Raw genomic sequence first — 18106 nt, forward strand, 5'->3', positions numbered from 1 at the left:
ATACTTTACAGACGGTGGGGGATTAACTGACCATCTGAAGAATGCAGAAATCCTCAGATTTCTTCCCTCACTGGGCTCTTCAATGGTTGGCAGCCAGAACCTTACCTTTTTCGAAAGAGATTTGAAGCTTCCTCTCCAGGGAATTCTTAGAGAGTTGAAAGAAAATATTCCATCCATGAAATATAAACAGATTATATAAAAGAAGATAAAGAATATGAGGAAGCAAAAGGAGAAGGAACACCATTCAGAGCACAAAAAAATTCTTGAAAATAAAAAAAAATGACAGAATAAATAGAGTTTAATGGAAAGAATAGAAGATGAAGTAGAGAAAAAAAGTAGAACAAAAAAATAGAAGTAGAGCAAAAATAAAACGAGGCACAAAATGCAAGAGAAACATTAAGAAAAATAAGGCTGGGCTAAGTGGTCCAACATTCAAATAATAGGAGTTCCAAAAACCAGAGAGGAGAGAAAGGAGAAATTATCAGAAATAAAATAAAAACTATTTCTTAGAACTGAAGAACATTATAGGATGCCTGAGTGGCTTAGTGGGTTAAAGCCTCTGCCTTTGGCTCAGGTCATGATCCCAGAGTCCTAGGACCGAGCCCCACATTGGGCTCTCTGCTCTGCGGGGATCCTACTTCCCCCCTCTCTCTCTGCCTGCCTCTCTGCCTACTTATGATTTCTGTCTGTCAAATAAATAAATAAAATCTTAAAAAAAAAAACAACTGAAGAACATTAGCTTCAAACTGAAATGGCCTGACAGGTAGGTGCCCAGCACAGTAACAAGAGGAAGGCATTTTATATTAAAATTTAAGAATACTGGGGACAAAGAAGCATCCATGAATTTCCAGAGAGTAACTGGATGACATACAAAGAACCAGGGATTAGATTTTTTTTTAATTTTATTTATTTATTTGACAGAGATCATAAGTAGGTAGAAAGGCAGGCAGAGAGAGAGGGGGAAGCAGGTTCCCTGCTGAGCAGAGAGCTAGATGTGGGGCTCGATCCCAGGACCATGAGATCCAGAAGCTTTAACCCACTGAGCCACCCAGGCACCCCCAGGGATTAGATGGTTTTAAACCATACAGGCAACTATATAGTCAGGTAGGAAATGAAACAGGGCCTTCGGCATTCTAAGACTTATACATAATCTAAGCTCTCAAATGATTCCAAGGATTGAATAAAGGATACACCCTGTCAAGAAGCTACTGTAGTCTTTCCCTGAACAAAAGTTGAGTTTGCAACCAGCATGACAAATACATACAGTGCAACATATGGGGAATGCAACAAAGAAGAGGAGCAAAGGAGACTTCTGAGGTGGGGCTAGACAAGCCTAGGATGACAGATGCAGTGGGTTGCCAAACAGTGTATACAGCGGCACTGTGACTCAAGAGACCGCTATGGAGGCAGCTGTCATCATTGCAATTTTCATGACCCTTGGAGTTATTTTTCAACCCAAGGATACAGCCCAGGTGAGTCTGAACCCATTTCTTATATATATCACAACATTATATCACCCAAACTGTCCTCTGCTTTCACCTGATTTTTTTTTAATATTTTATTTATTTATTTGACAGAGAGAGAGAGAGAGATCACAAGTAGGCAGAGAAGCAGGCAGAGAGAGAAGGGGAAGCAGGCTCTCCGCTGAGCAGAGAGCCTGATGCAGGGTTTGATTCCAGAATCCTGGGATCATGACCTGAGCCGAAGGCAGAGGCTTTAACCCACTGAGCCAAGCAGGTGCCCCAAGCTTTCCCCTGTTTTTGAGAGCAAAAGTTAGGTTATGGTGAAGCAGAAACATTCAGAGAAGTTCAATTTCTCTAACTGTATTTCTGCTTGATACCTAGAACCCACCCTGACACCCTGACAAATGCTTCTCAGAATCCAGTCACTATCTGGCCCCCTAAATCCTCTTAGAACAGGCTCATGTGCATTCTCAGTGAAGTAGAAGCCAGACATCAATGCAGAGACTCTTTTCAGCTGTCCTAAAAGCCTTCCTTGACAAGTGAAATTATCATTCTTTCCTTACATGGGGAGGTGTAAGTCGGTCAGTCTGTCTCTATCTCTATTACAGTGTAATTCCTGTTAGAACAGAATTGCAGCTGAATGGGGCTGCTAACCTATTCAAAGCACAGATAAAACTATCTCCAATGGGATCATTAAAAGAAGGTGTGTGACCTCCAAGAAAAGCTTCTCAAAAACTGCAAGGATTTGCAAAGACTGGGTTTTCAGCTTTAAATATATACATAGAAATGTCAGAATTTCAGAGTCTTGAAGTTAAATAAAAACAATGTCATTTCCTGAAAAGAATAAATCAGAGTTTAAAATTCAAAAAATAGCCAAGTATTTTAAACAATATTGTAAATCATCAAAAATATAGATAATCTTAGAATGAATTTATTCTATGTTGACACTACTCAGAGATACCCTTTTTAAAAGTTGACATTTCCTTAAGGATCAATCTTAGATTTACTTACATAATCAATATGTTTTATGTCCAATACTCACTCTTTTTGTATCAACTTATACTCAGTCTTGAGAAACCAAGAAGCTGAAAAAGAAACTGTTCCCTGGAAAATAACACAGGTGAAAAGCTAGGCAAACTTGTGTTTGGCAATGACATTTGAGAAAAAAACACCAAAAGTGTGACTCATGAAAGCAAAGAGCAGTAAGTTGGACTTCACTAAATTAAAACTTCTGCTCTGTCAAAGATACTACTAAGGAAATAGAAACCAGACTGGTATTCAAAATATGCAAAGAACTCTTAAAACTCAACAGTAATAGTCAGTTCAAAAGTAGGCAAAAGATCAGGAAGTATCTCACCAAAGAAAACACATAGATGGTAAATAAGCCCATGAAAAGGGTGCTCAACATCATATGTCATTAGGAAAGTGCGAATTAAAACACCAAGAAACCATATATATGTATTAGAATAGCTAAAATTGGGAAACAAAACAAAACAAAACAAAACCTGACATCATCAAATGCTGGTGAGAAGGGAGAGCAACAGGAACTTTCATTCATTGCTGACGGGAATGCAACATGGTACAGCCACTTTGGAAGATGGCTTGGCAGTTACTTACAAAACTAAACAAATTCTTACCAGCAAAAGTACTCCTTGGTATTTACCCAAATTAACCAAAAAGTATGCCCCTACAAACTTGCACATGAATAGTCATAATTGGCTTTATTCATAATTGCCAAAACTTGTAAACAACCAAGATGTCTTTCAATAGGTGAATGAATACACAGATTTAGCGTTGTACAATGGGACATTATTAGGCGACAAAGAGAAATAAGTTTTTGAGCCACAAAAGATAATGGAGGAAGCTTAAATGCATACTGCAAAATGAAAGAAGCTAGCCTGAAAAGGTCACATGCTGCATGATTCCAACTACGTGGTGTTCTGGAAAAGGCAAAACTATGGAGAGTAAAAAAGTCATGGTTGCTAAGGATTACAGGAAAGGGATGGATGAATAGGTACAGCCCAGGGGGTACTTAGTGCAGCAAAACTACTCTGAATGATACTGTCATAGTGGATATGTGTCACACATCTGTGAAAACCCATAAAACTGTAGAACACGAGCATGAATCCTAATGTAGAAATGTGGACTTCAGTTAATAACAATGCATTAATGTTTATGCTCATCAACTGTTAACAACATATGTATCATACTAAAGCAAGATGTTAATAATAAGGGAAACTATGTGTGCGGGGGTGGGGAGATGCGTTGAGGGGATACATGGGACTCTGTGTACTTTCCATGTAAACTTTCTGTAAACCTAAACTGCTCTAAAAAATAAAGTCTACTAATTAAGAAAAAAAGAAAAGAAAAAAAAAAAAGAAAAAAATAGGCTCTGAGTTTCCCATAGAAAGATACTTTGCTAACATCCAAGAATTTGCTTACATATAGGAAAACAAATGTTGCCTACCTTCTTGGACATAGTTTTACACTATTAAAGAAGTCATAAGATGAGGGGAAGAACGAATAAAAGTAAAAATCAGGGAGGGGAGGCAGGGGACTAGAGAAAGGAAGAAAAGTCCTAAGGAAGGACTATGGGTAGGAGGGGGCAAGTGGAATCTTCCCATAGTCCTCATTAGTTTTCAATGTGTCAGAGTCATCAGGGAACTAAAGTTCTAATTTGATGGCTGACAATAATTAAAGAGAATGAGCTGGCAATGTTTCAATCCAATTCCCCTCCCCCATGTGACACAGGTCCATTTTACAACAACTTGTCATCCTTAACTGCCACAGCTCAGTGGAACCAACACAAGAAATTAATAAGCATATTAGCATTCAAAAGGATACACAAAATCCCAAGAACTTTATATTATACCATGCCATAGCTGTAGTCTGTAAAGGTTTTCATGAGTCCTGGCTCCTGTGATTAAAAGGAGAGGTGAATCATGAGAGACTATGGACTCTGAAAAACAACTGAGGGGTTTGAAGTGGCAGGGGTGTGGGAGGTTGGGTACCAGGTGGTGGGTATTATAGAGGGCACGGATTGCATGGAGCACTGGGTGTGCTGAAAAAATAATGAATGCTGTTTTTCTGAAAATAAATAAATAGAAAAAATTAAAAAAAAAAAAAGTGATCCTAGAGTTTGTACTCCATAGCTTGAGCTAAACCTTTCCATAGTTAGTTCAAAATGTCACCCACAAGATAAAAGTCAATTAGGTAGTCTTCACTGCATTCTGTATGAGGATATATTTTGGGGGTGTGCTTTCCAGAAAGTAGCAATTTCCCTACAAATCCGGGTTTCAAACCACAGATTGAATTCTTCTTCTTATCCTAGTAGGAAACTGATAAGGCAACCCAGGGACATCCAACTCACTTTTTTAAAAAGTATCCTCTTGGGGTGCCTGGGTGGCTCAGTGGGTTAGGGCCTCTGCCTTCGGCTCAGGTCATGATCCCGGGGTCCTGGGATCGAGCCCCGTGTCGGGCTCTCTGCTCGGCTGGGAGCCTGCTTCCTCCTCTGTCTATCTCTCTCTGCCTGCCTCTCTGTCTACTTGTGATCTCTGCAAATAAATACATAAAATCTTAAAAAAAAAAAAAAGTATCCTCTTAAATGCTTTGTCATTTATAATCTCAAAAAATAACTCCTGGTATTCACTGTCACTTAACTGCGTGTGTGTGTGTGTGTGTGTGTGTGTGTAACTGTACAAAAATACCTGTTAGGTCTACATATCATCCACTTAATTATCCAGCACACAAGTTATAAGCATTTTCTTGTGCCAGAGACAACTGTAGTGCTAGAAGATGAGGGCACAACACTCAGTAAGACCCAGTACCTGCCCTCAAGGTGTTACAGACCAGGAAAAGAGGGACATAAAGATAATCTCTTGATTCTATTCCATGTGTATGCCTTGTGATTGGAATTCTGACAGATAAGAACCAAATACACTTAGGACACAGAGAAATTGCACACTTCCTAGGTCAGGACACACTTCAAGAGGAGTTATCCCAAATGAAGACAATAAGGGAGTCTGGCAACAGAGACAGGAGTTTGGCAGGCACAGGAAATTCTCTTAGTCTTAGACCATCCTTAGATTCTAAGAAACCAGGGTATGAAAAGCAGCAAATATTCAGGACTTAGGAAAATAGGTGGGTACAGAGTATAAGGGAGCAAGATCAAGACTAGAGGCTTGCATTATTTTTTATACTAAGGAGTTGAGACTTTATTCTCAAAAGGATGGGCAGATACTCTAGGGTTTCCAACAGATGATAAAGGTTTCACATTTACATTCACTTAGAAGGTCTTCATGTTCCCTTCAGCTTGACTATACCTGAGACAGTGTCTGACCTGCCAGTTCCTACTTAGAAGACTTTCAATTGTACATTTTTCTCTGTCCTTTTAAGATGCCAATCTTTTCCCAGAATCTCAGTCACTTTTGTAACCCTAGATTGTCTTTCTCAAAGACCTAGGAGGCATCTCTCTGAAATGGACCCTTCAAGGAAGACTGTGTCCTGATCTTCGAATACCCCCAGGTGGGTAGGAGCCTAACTCATTGCTGCTAATAAGTGACAATTAACAAACATGAATAACCTAATCACAATGACTAACCTATTGCTAATGTCCTCCACTACTATTTTACTCGCTCACCCCAGTGCTTAAAATTTCTCCTTCCTGTGTCGGATAGCCATTTGTATGTCTTCATTAGAGAAGTGTCTGTTCATGTCTTCTGCCCATTTTTTGACATGCTTATCTGTTTTGTGTGTTTTGAGTTTGAGAAGTTCTTTGTAGATCCTGGATATCAGCCTTTTGTCTTTACTGCCATTTGCAAATATATTCTCCCATTCCGTGGGTTGCCTCTTTGTTTTGCTGACTGTTTCCTTTGCTGTGCAGAAGCTTTTGATCTTGATGAAGTCCCAAAAGTTCATTTTCACTTTCCATCAGAAAGATTAAAATTAAAACCACAATGAAATACCACCTTACACCAGTTAGAATGGCCAAAATTAGCAAGACAGTAAACTACATGTGTTGGAGAGGATATGGAGAAAGGGGAACCCTCTTACACTATTGGTGGGAATGCAAGTTGGTGCAGCCAATTTGGAGAACAGTGTGGAGATTCCTTAAGAAATTAAAAATAGAGCTTCCCTGTGACCCTGCAATTACACTACTGGGTATTTATCCCAAAGATACAGATGTAGTGAAAAGAAGGGCCATCTGTACCCCAATGTTCAAAGCAGCAATGGCCATGGTTGCCAAACTTCGGAAAGAACCAAGATGCCCTTCAACGGACGAATGGATAAGGAAGATATGGTCCATATATACTATGGAGTATTATGCCTCCACCAGAAAGGATGAATACCCACTTTTTGTATCAACATGGACGGGGCTGGAAGAGATTATGCTGAGTGAAATAAGTCAAGCAAAGAGAGTCAATTATCATATAGTTTCACTTATTTGTGGAGCATAAGAAATAACATGGAGGACATGGGGAGATGGAGAGAAGGGAGTTGAGGGAAATTGGAGGGGGAGATGAACCATGAGCGACTACGGACTCTGAAAAACAATCTCAAGGTTTTGAAGGAGAGGGGGGTGGGAGGTTGGGGGAGCCTGGTGGTGGGAATTATGGAGGGCACGGATTGCATGGAGCACTAGGTGTACTGCATAAACATGAAATCTGTTACATTGAAAAGAAATTAAAAAAAAAAGAAGATTGAAGGTATTCAATATTGGCAAGAAAAAAAAATTCTCCTTCCTTGCGGTGCCTAGGTGGCTCAGTGGGTTAAGCCTCTGCCTTCAGCTCAGGTCATGATCTCCAGGTCCTGGGATCGAGCACCACATTAGGCTCTCTGCTCAGTGGGGAGCCTGCTTCCCCCTCTCTCTCTGCCTGCCTCTCTGCCTACTTGTGATCTCTCTCTCTCTGTGTCTAATAAATAAGTAAAATCTTAAAAAAAAACCTCTCCTTCCTTTTGTCACAGCAGGGTTGAGTTCACTTTCTCTTCCTTATTGCAAAAGTCTTGAGTAAGTTCTTCCTAGCCTGTTTCATTTGTCCACTTGCAATTTTTTCTTTGATATTTTAGAAAAATTTTGGGAGGAGATGTGGAAGACAAGGTGAGTGGCTGGAAGGTGAGTTAGGAAGAGTTTCAGCAGCAACAGAGAGGAACAATGGTGAAGCCCAGAAGAGAGGAGTGGCAGCAAAGGTAAGAAAGGAGAAACTAAAGTTAAGGAATCAACTCCATGAAAAACTGGATAGTAAGAAGGAAAAGATACAAGGATTACTCAAAGTTGTTTAGAGTAGCCAAGACAGCTATAACTTCCTTGTAACCTGCCAAATGCCATAGTGGACTGTGGCCTCCTGAGCTGGGGAGGAGAGAGATTGAGAGAGAAAAAGATGGACCGATGGGTTATGAAAACAATATGAAACTGGTCTTCGTAATGATGGATGAAAAAGACCACTTATAAATAAATCAAAGGCAGTAGATAAGAACTGAACTATCTGAAAGGGGTTTCGGAGTTAGAATGTGGTTAGAGCCAGAATTCTTAAGAATTCCCAAGCCTGGAGAACCAAAAGCAGAAGGAAGAAAGGAAGAGGAAAGGGGATGTCCTAACTCCCCAGACATCCATTCAAACCCCGTACTACAGCACCTCGGGAAGTAAGAATTACTCAGTAATAGATCCTTTTCTTTTCCTCTTAGCAATCACTGGCATGAAGGGTATAATAAATGGAAAAGCAGAAGTGAGAAAGAAAATATAGAAAAAAAAAAGATGTTAAAACAAGTCTTCTGAACAAAAATAAAAAGAGTCAGATGGAGAATACAACCCAGGTGTGGCTAATATGTTTAAAAGTGCATAAGTTTTTTTTTTTCTTTTTTTCCGTACCTCTGATGAATTTAGTTCATGTATCACCAGTAATAATCTATGGGAAATTATGGGCAAAGGCCCAATACTCTTATAATTATAGACACCAAAGGTCTAGAAGAGACAGTTTTATGAAATGTCATAATCTTCCAACTTAATATGAAAGTTTGCCAACAGTGATGTAAATTTCTACTTTTGATGGAGAGAACTCCATTTCAATGAAAGTTCCTAATGTCATATTCAATGAAATTCTTGTAAAACAAAATGTGTTATAAAATTCCTTGGGATTTATTCCCAGGGTAAAACGTAATAGCAGCTTTTAATGGTGAGGTTCTAGAATGTGCTTGACAATGGGCACTGGAAAACTAAAGAATTTTTCCCAGGTGCATTTATCAGCAAGGTAGTATTTGCAAAATTCCTACATACAGAGAAGAACAGCCGTGATAATTTACTAGAGCCAGCATTCTAGTAATTAGGAGATAACAAATACTTGGTTATGACATTGGAATGTTGGCTGCATGGCCTAGCCAGCCAAATAAATATGTGAGTCAGAGAAAACATTAAGGGCCCCAAAGCAAAGATTCCTAACTGTACCTAAAACTTATATACTCAAAATGATGGTTAGAGACCCTAGCTCAAAGACTTTCCACAATTTCAACATCACACTATATCTATGCACTGTTCCGCGATGGGCAAGGTCATCAATAGTTAGATACTGAGGACACAGTCATATGGCTCTGAATTTCTGAGTTCAATGGATACAGGTGGAAAATTAATGACAGAAATATTTCCTAAAAATCTTCTGAAGAGGCCTCAATCTTTTTCTGGAAGCAAAAAGAGTAAACAAATTACATGTAGACAGCTGCACACAGAGAAGTGAAGCAGGGCAGATTTAAGCAAACACACCCTTATTATCTGACAACCCAGGAGACTCCTAATTCTGTTTATCTATGACTCCAGGAGAATGCCATGGATCAGTGATTCAGGAAACCCACTAAGTATGAAGAAAAAATGCTTTCCCCAGTAGGAACTATGAAAAGTCTACAGCTTTTACTCGTGTTGGGAGCACATAAAATTGTTGTTCTGAGTCAATCTGCAAAGAGGTTATTTTCAGATTGGCACACATTTCTGTCCTTGGTTCTATTTGGTTCAATATCTTTACCAATAAATTGGAAGAATACATAGAAGAAATGTCTACCTTGTTGAAGATCGAACTGTGGAGTTATCTCTGACTACAACATCGGGCTAGAAATAGCCTGAAATTTAGATTGCCTTGGGTTTATGTTTCCAATTTTAATCACTCAAATTCCAAGTGAAGAATATTTGGCTTAATGATACTTCATGTCAAAAAGAACTTTTAAGAAAAGGTCATCATTAACATTTTGAATTTCTTTTAGCTAATTCTGACACATCTAAAGAAGATAGCTGAAGTCAGGTCAAAAAAATGCAAATGAAAATTTGGAGGCTAGTGGTCATAGAAGTCTAATCCCTAGCGCCTAGAACAGTGCTTGGTACATGGTAGGTACTCAGTAAAGAGTTGTTAATGAAGAAGTGAATGAAAGGACTCAAGGATTTTTGGTGTGTGGGTGGTTCCTTCCCGGCCTTAGTTCAAAACTCAGGTGCTCAGTTACCGTAAACAAGATGAGGCTTTCAGAGCTGAAGTGCCCCATCCAAGCCCATGATGGGACTGAGGCACTCATTCCCTCAGCTGCTGGACTGTGGGCTCTACTGAGAGCTCAGAGCTGAGTCCCTCTCTTGGAAGGACACTATCCCACTCAGGGTTTGCTTCCTCTCAGGGGACATCCTGACCTGCCTCTGACAATCCTTACTTCCACTGGGACAACCCTAAATGGCCATTCCAGATCCAAATGTCCCCGTGCGAGGCCTCTCTTGCAACTGTATTACAGCTCGACATCTTCCTCTGCCCTGTGTCGATGCTACTTTCCTCCGTCTTCACAATTGTTGTTCCCTCTTGGAGAGTTCCCAACAAACCTCCTACGTAGAAGACTCAAGAGCCTCAGATTCTATTTCTGAGGAAACCCAACCAATAACAAAAACTATGATCCCAAATTCTTTCTTTAACACACATTTCTACAAGGTCACAGCTATGACTTTACAAAGAAACAGAGCTGTGTATTAGGAAAGTATACTGGATTAGGAGAGAGATATAGTTCTTATTAAAATCCTGTCATAGCTATGTGACCCCATGGGAGGCCATCTTCTAAGTATCCCTGCTATAACACATGCAGATTAGTGTATATGAACATCCTCTGTTAAAGCATGAAGCAGTGTGTGAAAACTAGGTGTTTTTATTATGAACTATGATGTCACGAACACAGTGGCTGACCCCACACCACTCACACATTAACATGATGCATAAATATGCAACAATTTCATACAAGGCCCCTGGATAGAAGTCTTTAGAGAGAAACTTAACTGCCATCTAAGTTGATGTCCTAGAGTTGGAAACCTGGGAAGGTACCAACAAAACAAACTAGGTTGGTGTATGAACAGTAAGAACTGGCCATTGTTTTGTGTGTGTGCACACAGTTAACTAATGAAAGTGAAAAATATTCCTCTGGGCAGAGACTTGGGGATAGACCTACAATGGGAGGCTCTCATTACCAAAAGCTCAGTTTCAACAATGAAAGAAAGATCAAATATCAACAGTGAAAGCTTATTTCCTTTCAGAGACCTACTGTCATCAGCATCTAATTCACCAAAGCTCTGGAAGCATGCATTTTCTTGTAAACAAAGCAAGGCTTCAGATCATACACAGAATTGAGTTGCAAAGGGATTTATGTTAAAAATAAGATCATCCACTCCCAGCCTAATACTCTCCTGGCATCTGAATCTTTGAAGCTGGAATGAAAGAGAGTGCATTCATTCATAAGTCAAGACCCTTAGGAAGTGACACGTCAGGCTCTACACACTCATGAAAAGCGATTGAATTAAATGATCTGTATCTAAAATGCTGCTCAGCAATCCAGTCTGGGCCACTGATGTGTTCCTCTTCAGATTGATTATTTTCAACTTTCTCTGCTCTTCCTGAACATTGATACCCTCCTGACCCTACTGTGAGCTAGTAGGCTTGCTTATTTCACTGAGAAAATAAAAGTGATCAGAATAGAACTTCTGCTTCTCCCTAGTACCCAAATCCCCAACTCAGCTGCCTCTGTATGGCAGACTCCTCTGCCTTTCCAGCTCTGTACTCTGCAGAGCCTGTCCCCACTGCTCCACTGGGCGCTGGATTCCATCTCTGCTCCTTCAAAGGCATGGTCCCTGCAGCCTCTCTTCTGAATTGAGTTCTCCTTCTCTAGGAAATGGGTCCCATCAGGAGAGACAGCTGTACTATCTTACAAAGTAGCAAAAAAACCCTCCCTGGATTCCACGCCCAACTCGCAGCCACCACTCTGTTCTCTCTTTCCCTTTAGAGCTAAACATGTAAAAACAGCAACCTATGCAGACTGGCTTCCTTCACTCCCATGTGCACATGTGTCCATTCTATTCACCTTCACCTTTTTACTCTTCAACTTCTTGGGCGGAGACTAATAGCCACCTTCTGCCCAAATCCGATGACTAGTTCTTAGCATGCAATCCTTACTCTGTCGCTCCCACTCTGGGGCATTTGGTAGAGTTCTCACTGTTCTCACACAGAACATTTTTCTTCTCTTGGCTTACAATCAACAAGCTCTGGTTTTTTCCTAGCTCACTGTGTGCTGCTTCTTGGTTGCTGTGGGTCCACTACATCTCCCCCACCTCTATTTACCAAGTTGCTCAGGTCAAAACCACAGAGGTTTTGGGAGAATTAAATTATATGATAAGAGTAGAAATGTTAAGATGTTTCCTTGCTCACAGTAATGGTGCAATAGGAGTTAGCTATTATTTTTACTTATTATTACATTTTAAATAAAAAATACACGATCTAGACAAAAGTAGGGAAGAATAGCAAAAGAAATGAAACACAAAACTCTGGGTAAATGTCAACTCGTGAAAAAGAGGAAAAGACAAACACCCTCCCAAAGGGGTGGACAGTGCCCTTCAGAGAACAGACCGACATCATTTAATTCCTCAGACAGATTTCAAAATGGAACACATCCCTCCACCAAATGGAGGCTTAATCTCTACCAAATGACCCAGTTATCAACTTGTTAAATGAGGGGGGAAAGATTCAATTTTAGATGAAGCAATCAACAAAAAAAAATCAGTATTTATAGCAAATTCATGAAGCAAAATGCACTTACACAATTTTCTAATATTCACACTCATTATGAGGGATGACTGTGCTTTAAAAAACTTCACTAAAGAAATATTTCAGGAGGAAAAATGTTGAACCCTAGGTAATTTCTATAAGACTAAACATTTATTATAATATAGCAGTTCTTAAGAAACACCTAGTTTAACCACTGCAAAGAGCAGATAAGGCAACGGAAGCCTGAAGAGGATAAAAGTATTGCCCAAGGTCATACAACTAATTAGTACTTAGATTGGCTTTTCTCATTCTTGCTTATGTAGGTCCATCCTTTTCTTTGGTCATTTAAGCAATGTTTGCTAGGAAAATATGTACCTAGTGTTTCCATAGCCCTATTGGAATTCTTATCACATGAGAGAAAAGCTCTAGTGAATCAGGGACTATTTCTGTTCCCCGCCCCAAGCTGTTTGCTAACAGTAAGCACTCTTTATTGCATACTGAATAAATGATATTGTCATGTTACATGTCCCAATTTCATTTTCCAACGTCTACCATCTAACGTGGTATCTAGCGTATAATCATTGCCAATATATAGTTTTTGGAAGCATGGATGCATCTGAGTGAATGGTCCCACCTTGACTTACGTGTTAAATTAAATTCACTTGAGGTCAAATATGGAAATCAGAAACAACAAAAACCCCAAGGATCTACCTCCCCCCTATTTGAAGATGGGCTAAACCTAGTGACTCACAAACAGCACCGAGAAAGGAAAAAACATTAGTAACTTTACAGTGGAGAAATCTAGCAAATACAACCGTAACCAAGTGATCAGGTTACCCTCCTCACAGATGTCATGTGGATATCACGTAACCCCTGATATAATGGGACAAAAAGGAGACTTCACCTCTGCCATCTTCTTCTTCTTCTTTTTTTTTTCCCCCAAGAATCTGTAATTCTGTTATGAGTTGAACAATACACAAGGGCAGATTGGGGGATATTCTGCTGTTACAATATTTAAGACCATCAAGGTCATGGGGAAAAAAAAAGGAGAAAGTCTCAGAAAGTGCTACAGACCAGACGAGACAGGGAAGACATGCCAACCCTGTGCCATGTGATGTCTTGGATTAGACTCTGGAATAGAAAGTCCAGAGTTTAGTTAATAGTAATGAAGCACTATCAGTTTCTTTGACAAAGGTAGCATGGGAATATAAAATGTTCAACAACAGGGAAAACTGGGTGAAGGGCATATAGGAAATCCCAGCAGTATCACTGTAACTTTTCTAGAAATCTAAATTATTGAATAAATAGGGTTTTTAAAAAAGATGTACATATATTATTTTTAATGATTTTATTTACTTTTTATTTGAGAGGGAAAGAGTATCAACAGGAGGAAAAGCAGTGGAGGAGGGAAAAAGGATCTGAAGCGGACTCTGTGCAGTGTGTGGAGCCTCAGCAGGGCTTGATCCCATGACCGCGAGATCATGACCTCAGCTGAAGCTAGGAGTAGGACGGTAAACCGACTGAGCCACCCAGGTACCTCTCAATTTACTTATTTATTTGAGAGAGAGAAAGAGAGTACTCACAAGGAGGGGGAAGGGGAGAGGGAGAGAAACAGATTCCTCGCAGAGCGTGGAGCCCGAAGCAGGCATGACCCAGAGATCACGACCTAAGCTGAAACCAACAACCAGACACTTAACTGGCTGAGCTACCCAAGTGCTCCTAAAATAAGTTGAAAAAAAAAAAAAAAGAGTGCCGAAACCAGGTGATGCACATAGGAGACTGTCTTTGGACTGAAGAGAGCAGTGTGCAGGTAACTGGCCAGATCACCAAATATGGGCATTCAGGGTTTACACATCTCACAGGTTTAAATATCCCTCCAGCAGAGTCGTCTCTTTCACAATAGACAGAATACATGTCAATTAAGTGGTGAATTACATCCTCTTCCCCTAACCTTCTTGTGGTATTTATCAGTGTTTTCAGCACTGTTTCTGAAAGTGAGAAGGTGAGTTGGGAGGTGGGAGCAGGTGTACTTTGCAGGCACAGGCATGTGTGCAGGAGGTCAGCTGGCTTTGTGACCTGCACACCGCAGGGCAGCCGGCATGTCTAGTGTTCCTCAGCAACAGCAACCCCAATCTGAGTTCCCGCTTTTGGGGAGCATGCTAGCAAGCCAGACTTGGCCCCAGTGGTTTCATCTATGAGATTACGTTTCGCCCTCTTCGTCAGGGAGGCTGCTATGATATTCTCACTTTAGAGATGAGAGGTATGATCAGCAGAGAGATGAATGACTTGGTCAAGGTTTCAACTGTGATTCAATCACAAACATTTCTGACTCTTCCAACATGTCAGTAAATAAAAGACTGGAATTCCATTAAAGCAACTGCCTAAGGCATATTCCTAACATTGTTCACCTTTGCCAGAGAATAATACACCGATATATTATATATTATACATTATATATACTTAAAAATATCCATATAACTCCCTTTATGCTGAGAAAATGTTAAAGGGTCATTGAATACTATACCTCATAGACAACAAATGTTAGTCCGTCCTCTCCTACCTTTACAGACTACACCTATTTTCAATTGGTTCCAAACTGGTTTTTGCTTGTGATTTAGAGTACAGACTTGTATGAATTATCAGGGCAATTCAAAAGCGCAGAGTAAGCTCATGCCAGAAGTCAAGTTTAGCCCGTTTACACGGGATAGTGTTAAATCTTGGCCAGAATCAAGTTATTCTAGATATAAAAATACATATTATATCAATGAAACTCCTTTGGAATTACAAATACAACAGATTCTCAAAAACTAACGACCCTCTGCCTAGACTATATGATTATGTGCTTTATTAAGGACTCACTTATATATTTCATTCTGATTATGGGAGTGAGTTTCTGCTATCATTATGGACTTACTTTAAGGAATTTTTTTTTTTAACATTTCTCTTCATGTTCCACTTTTTAAAGCTGAATAGACCTTCCTCTTGGACACCATAACCATTATCTTGAGGGTTAATAATTCATAAAGTCAGTAATGAGAGCCTAATTCTTTTAAGTAAGTCTGAAATTTACCAGCAAGCTCTGGGACTAGCAAAAACTAAACCTCTTCATGATATTATTTTAGGGAAATTGCCCCCAGGCGAGATGGAGCTGATGGAAAAGGGATGGTAAATCTTTGAAATAGTGTAGTCATCTTTCTCTCTGCTAAAATAAGCAAGGTAATTAAAAGGGCTGCCATCCTGTAATTACCAAGGAGTCCTGCCTTACGGACGGAAGTGGGGCTTTGTTAGACAACAAACATTCGAGTTTGTAATCTAATACAAATAATGACCCAGACACATGAGCAAGATCTGTTAAACAGCGATGGCAAACCGCCCCACGCTGGCTGCATGCACCTCTCAGTGTATCATCCAGAAAGGGCACTGATTTCTTTAAGCCCGGTAATGAAGCACTGGTCTGGTTCAGGGTTTGTAATGCTGACCATCAGTAGACGGCCCAAGAGGATTCACTCCCTTTGGGATTTGGGTCAGACTGCAGTCCTCAAATCCCTTTTACCTAGAGGTGTTTTATGCATTTTGTTTAACCAGTGCTTCTGAAACAATAGATCTATTTTGGTATGGTGTGTCACGTATGGACTTGAACTGGTTCTTGTCTTTATACTCCATATGAGCTCCGTCGGCCTTCCCAGGATCTGTAGTTGTTTGCAAGCTGGAATCAGGTAAGAGAGTGAAGGAAAGAATCAAATGTATAACTTTGAAGGACAAAGCTCCCTGAGCAACCACACTTTAGATGCACCATAATTATATATTAAATGTGGAATGCCTGAGTTGGCCATCTTTACTTCTAATTAGTGTATTGTTTTCTTCAGACTCAAATCTTTAGAATGAGTTAACTTCTTGATTTCCTCTTTGAGTGTGTCTTTGTCCTTCTGAGACCCAGAGACACTGCTGAATTTCCTGGATTTATATTTATATGAAGTCACCTCCCCCAATTTGATATAAGAAGTTTTCTTACAGAGAAGTTTTATCACATAAGAGATGATGAGTAAAGCACTTGCCAGGAAATGTCATCTTCTTGTAAAAACTCAAATTACCATTACCTCTGGCAACGGTGGACAGATAACGCCATGGAAAAGATAGAACAGATAATTGAAATCCACCGATAAGCCTCAAATCTCATTTCTGCCCCAAATTTCAAATGCTGCCCTACTCCCAACTGACTTCCTTCAGAGTTGAAGGGAAGCTGAAAAACATTAACTGACTTGAGATCCATTCTTTCTTTTTTAGTTTTCAAAAATTATAAGCTATTTGTCTATAAGTTTGGAATGAGAAAGGACACAAAACACTCTTCTTCATAATGAGTAGCCTTTAAAAGTCAGTTTAACTCACCCTGTAGCTACACCTCCCAATACAAACAGGTGTGTCCACCACATTATTAAATGAGATTTTGTGCTAGTCTGTCACTTACAATCTCATTTATATTAGAAAATATAATCAGTCATGTACAGAAGGGAGAAATGCAGAGGTTCAGGGAATTACTCCTTCCCCACTTGAAACTTTCCCACCAAAGGAAATAAGAGAGAAGAACAGAGAGGGGGAAGGCAGGGGAGAAGCTCTAGAAGGAATCGCTGTTTAAGAAAAAGAACCAGAAGGGCTGAGGCAGCTGAAGCTGCAGAGAGAATTGAGCGGGGGGAACTTTCACACAGAATTCTCTGGGGGATTCAGTGATAGGACTACCAGGGAAAAGACTCTTGCTCACTGCCACATCCAGATCAAAAGTCTCTGCCCTCACCCCTGACAATGACCGTGGATTTCAGGATTTCCATCCATTAAACCCCATTCCAGATAACAGGTCCAGAATCAGAGCTTGGAAGTCATTAATCCAGGAATGTGTCCCCTCCTCAATTCCTGCCCTTTGTGTCTTCCACACTCTAGATAGGTCCATATTGGAACCAGTGGGGGGTCTTACATTTATAAACCTCTGGTTCTCCATCAAACTCCTTCTATTCTGTTGGAATCCCTGCCTGTGCCCTTGGATACCGGTCATGATCTTCTCTGACTTTACTGCACTTGATCATTAGCCTCCACAATTATGACAGAGCCCAGAACCTTAATAGCAAACACACCTGAAGTCTTAACATCTTCTGGCCTACCCGATTACTTCATTTACCATAGTACAGACAGGGATCTAACATAGTGAATGGAATGTAAAAAGATAAGATGAACCAAAAATCAGCTACGCATTTAAAGAAGCACATGGAAAATATGAACATTGAGAAGTGTTCATATGTGAAGTAATTTAGGAGTTCAGGACCAATGTCACCTCATCATCTGTAAATCACTTTATCATGACATTGAGTATTCTGTGGGCCTCTGACATTCATGCAATCACATAAGAGCTAGACGTGTTGGACATGTCTTTGTGGATAACTTTGTAACAGCTGCAGGCAGAACGAGGACAGTATTTGGTAAAGTAGACTCCAGAAAGAAACTTGTGCTGTCTCAAGGGTTTTCTAGACTTTATGATACCATACAACATTCGCCAACTTTCTGCTTTCTCATCTTAGTTAAACCTGAGACTAAAGTGGTTAATAAACCAAAAGATCCTAA

General features: G+C 40.0%; 1 protein-coding gene across 6 annotated transcripts in view; it reads right to left on the reverse strand.

Moving 5' to 3' along the window:
- The window catches only part of DGKI (diacylglycerol kinase iota), a 438228-nt gene that overhangs the window by 101549 nt on the left and 318573 nt on the right, over window positions 1–18106 (reverse strand). The window lies entirely within an intron of this gene.

Source organism: Neovison vison, chromosome 4, assembly GCF_020171115.1.
Source record: "Neovison vison isolate M4711 chromosome 4, ASM_NN_V1, whole genome shotgun sequence".
Lineage (NCBI taxonomy): Eukaryota > Metazoa > Chordata > Mammalia > Carnivora > Mustelidae > Neogale > Neogale vison.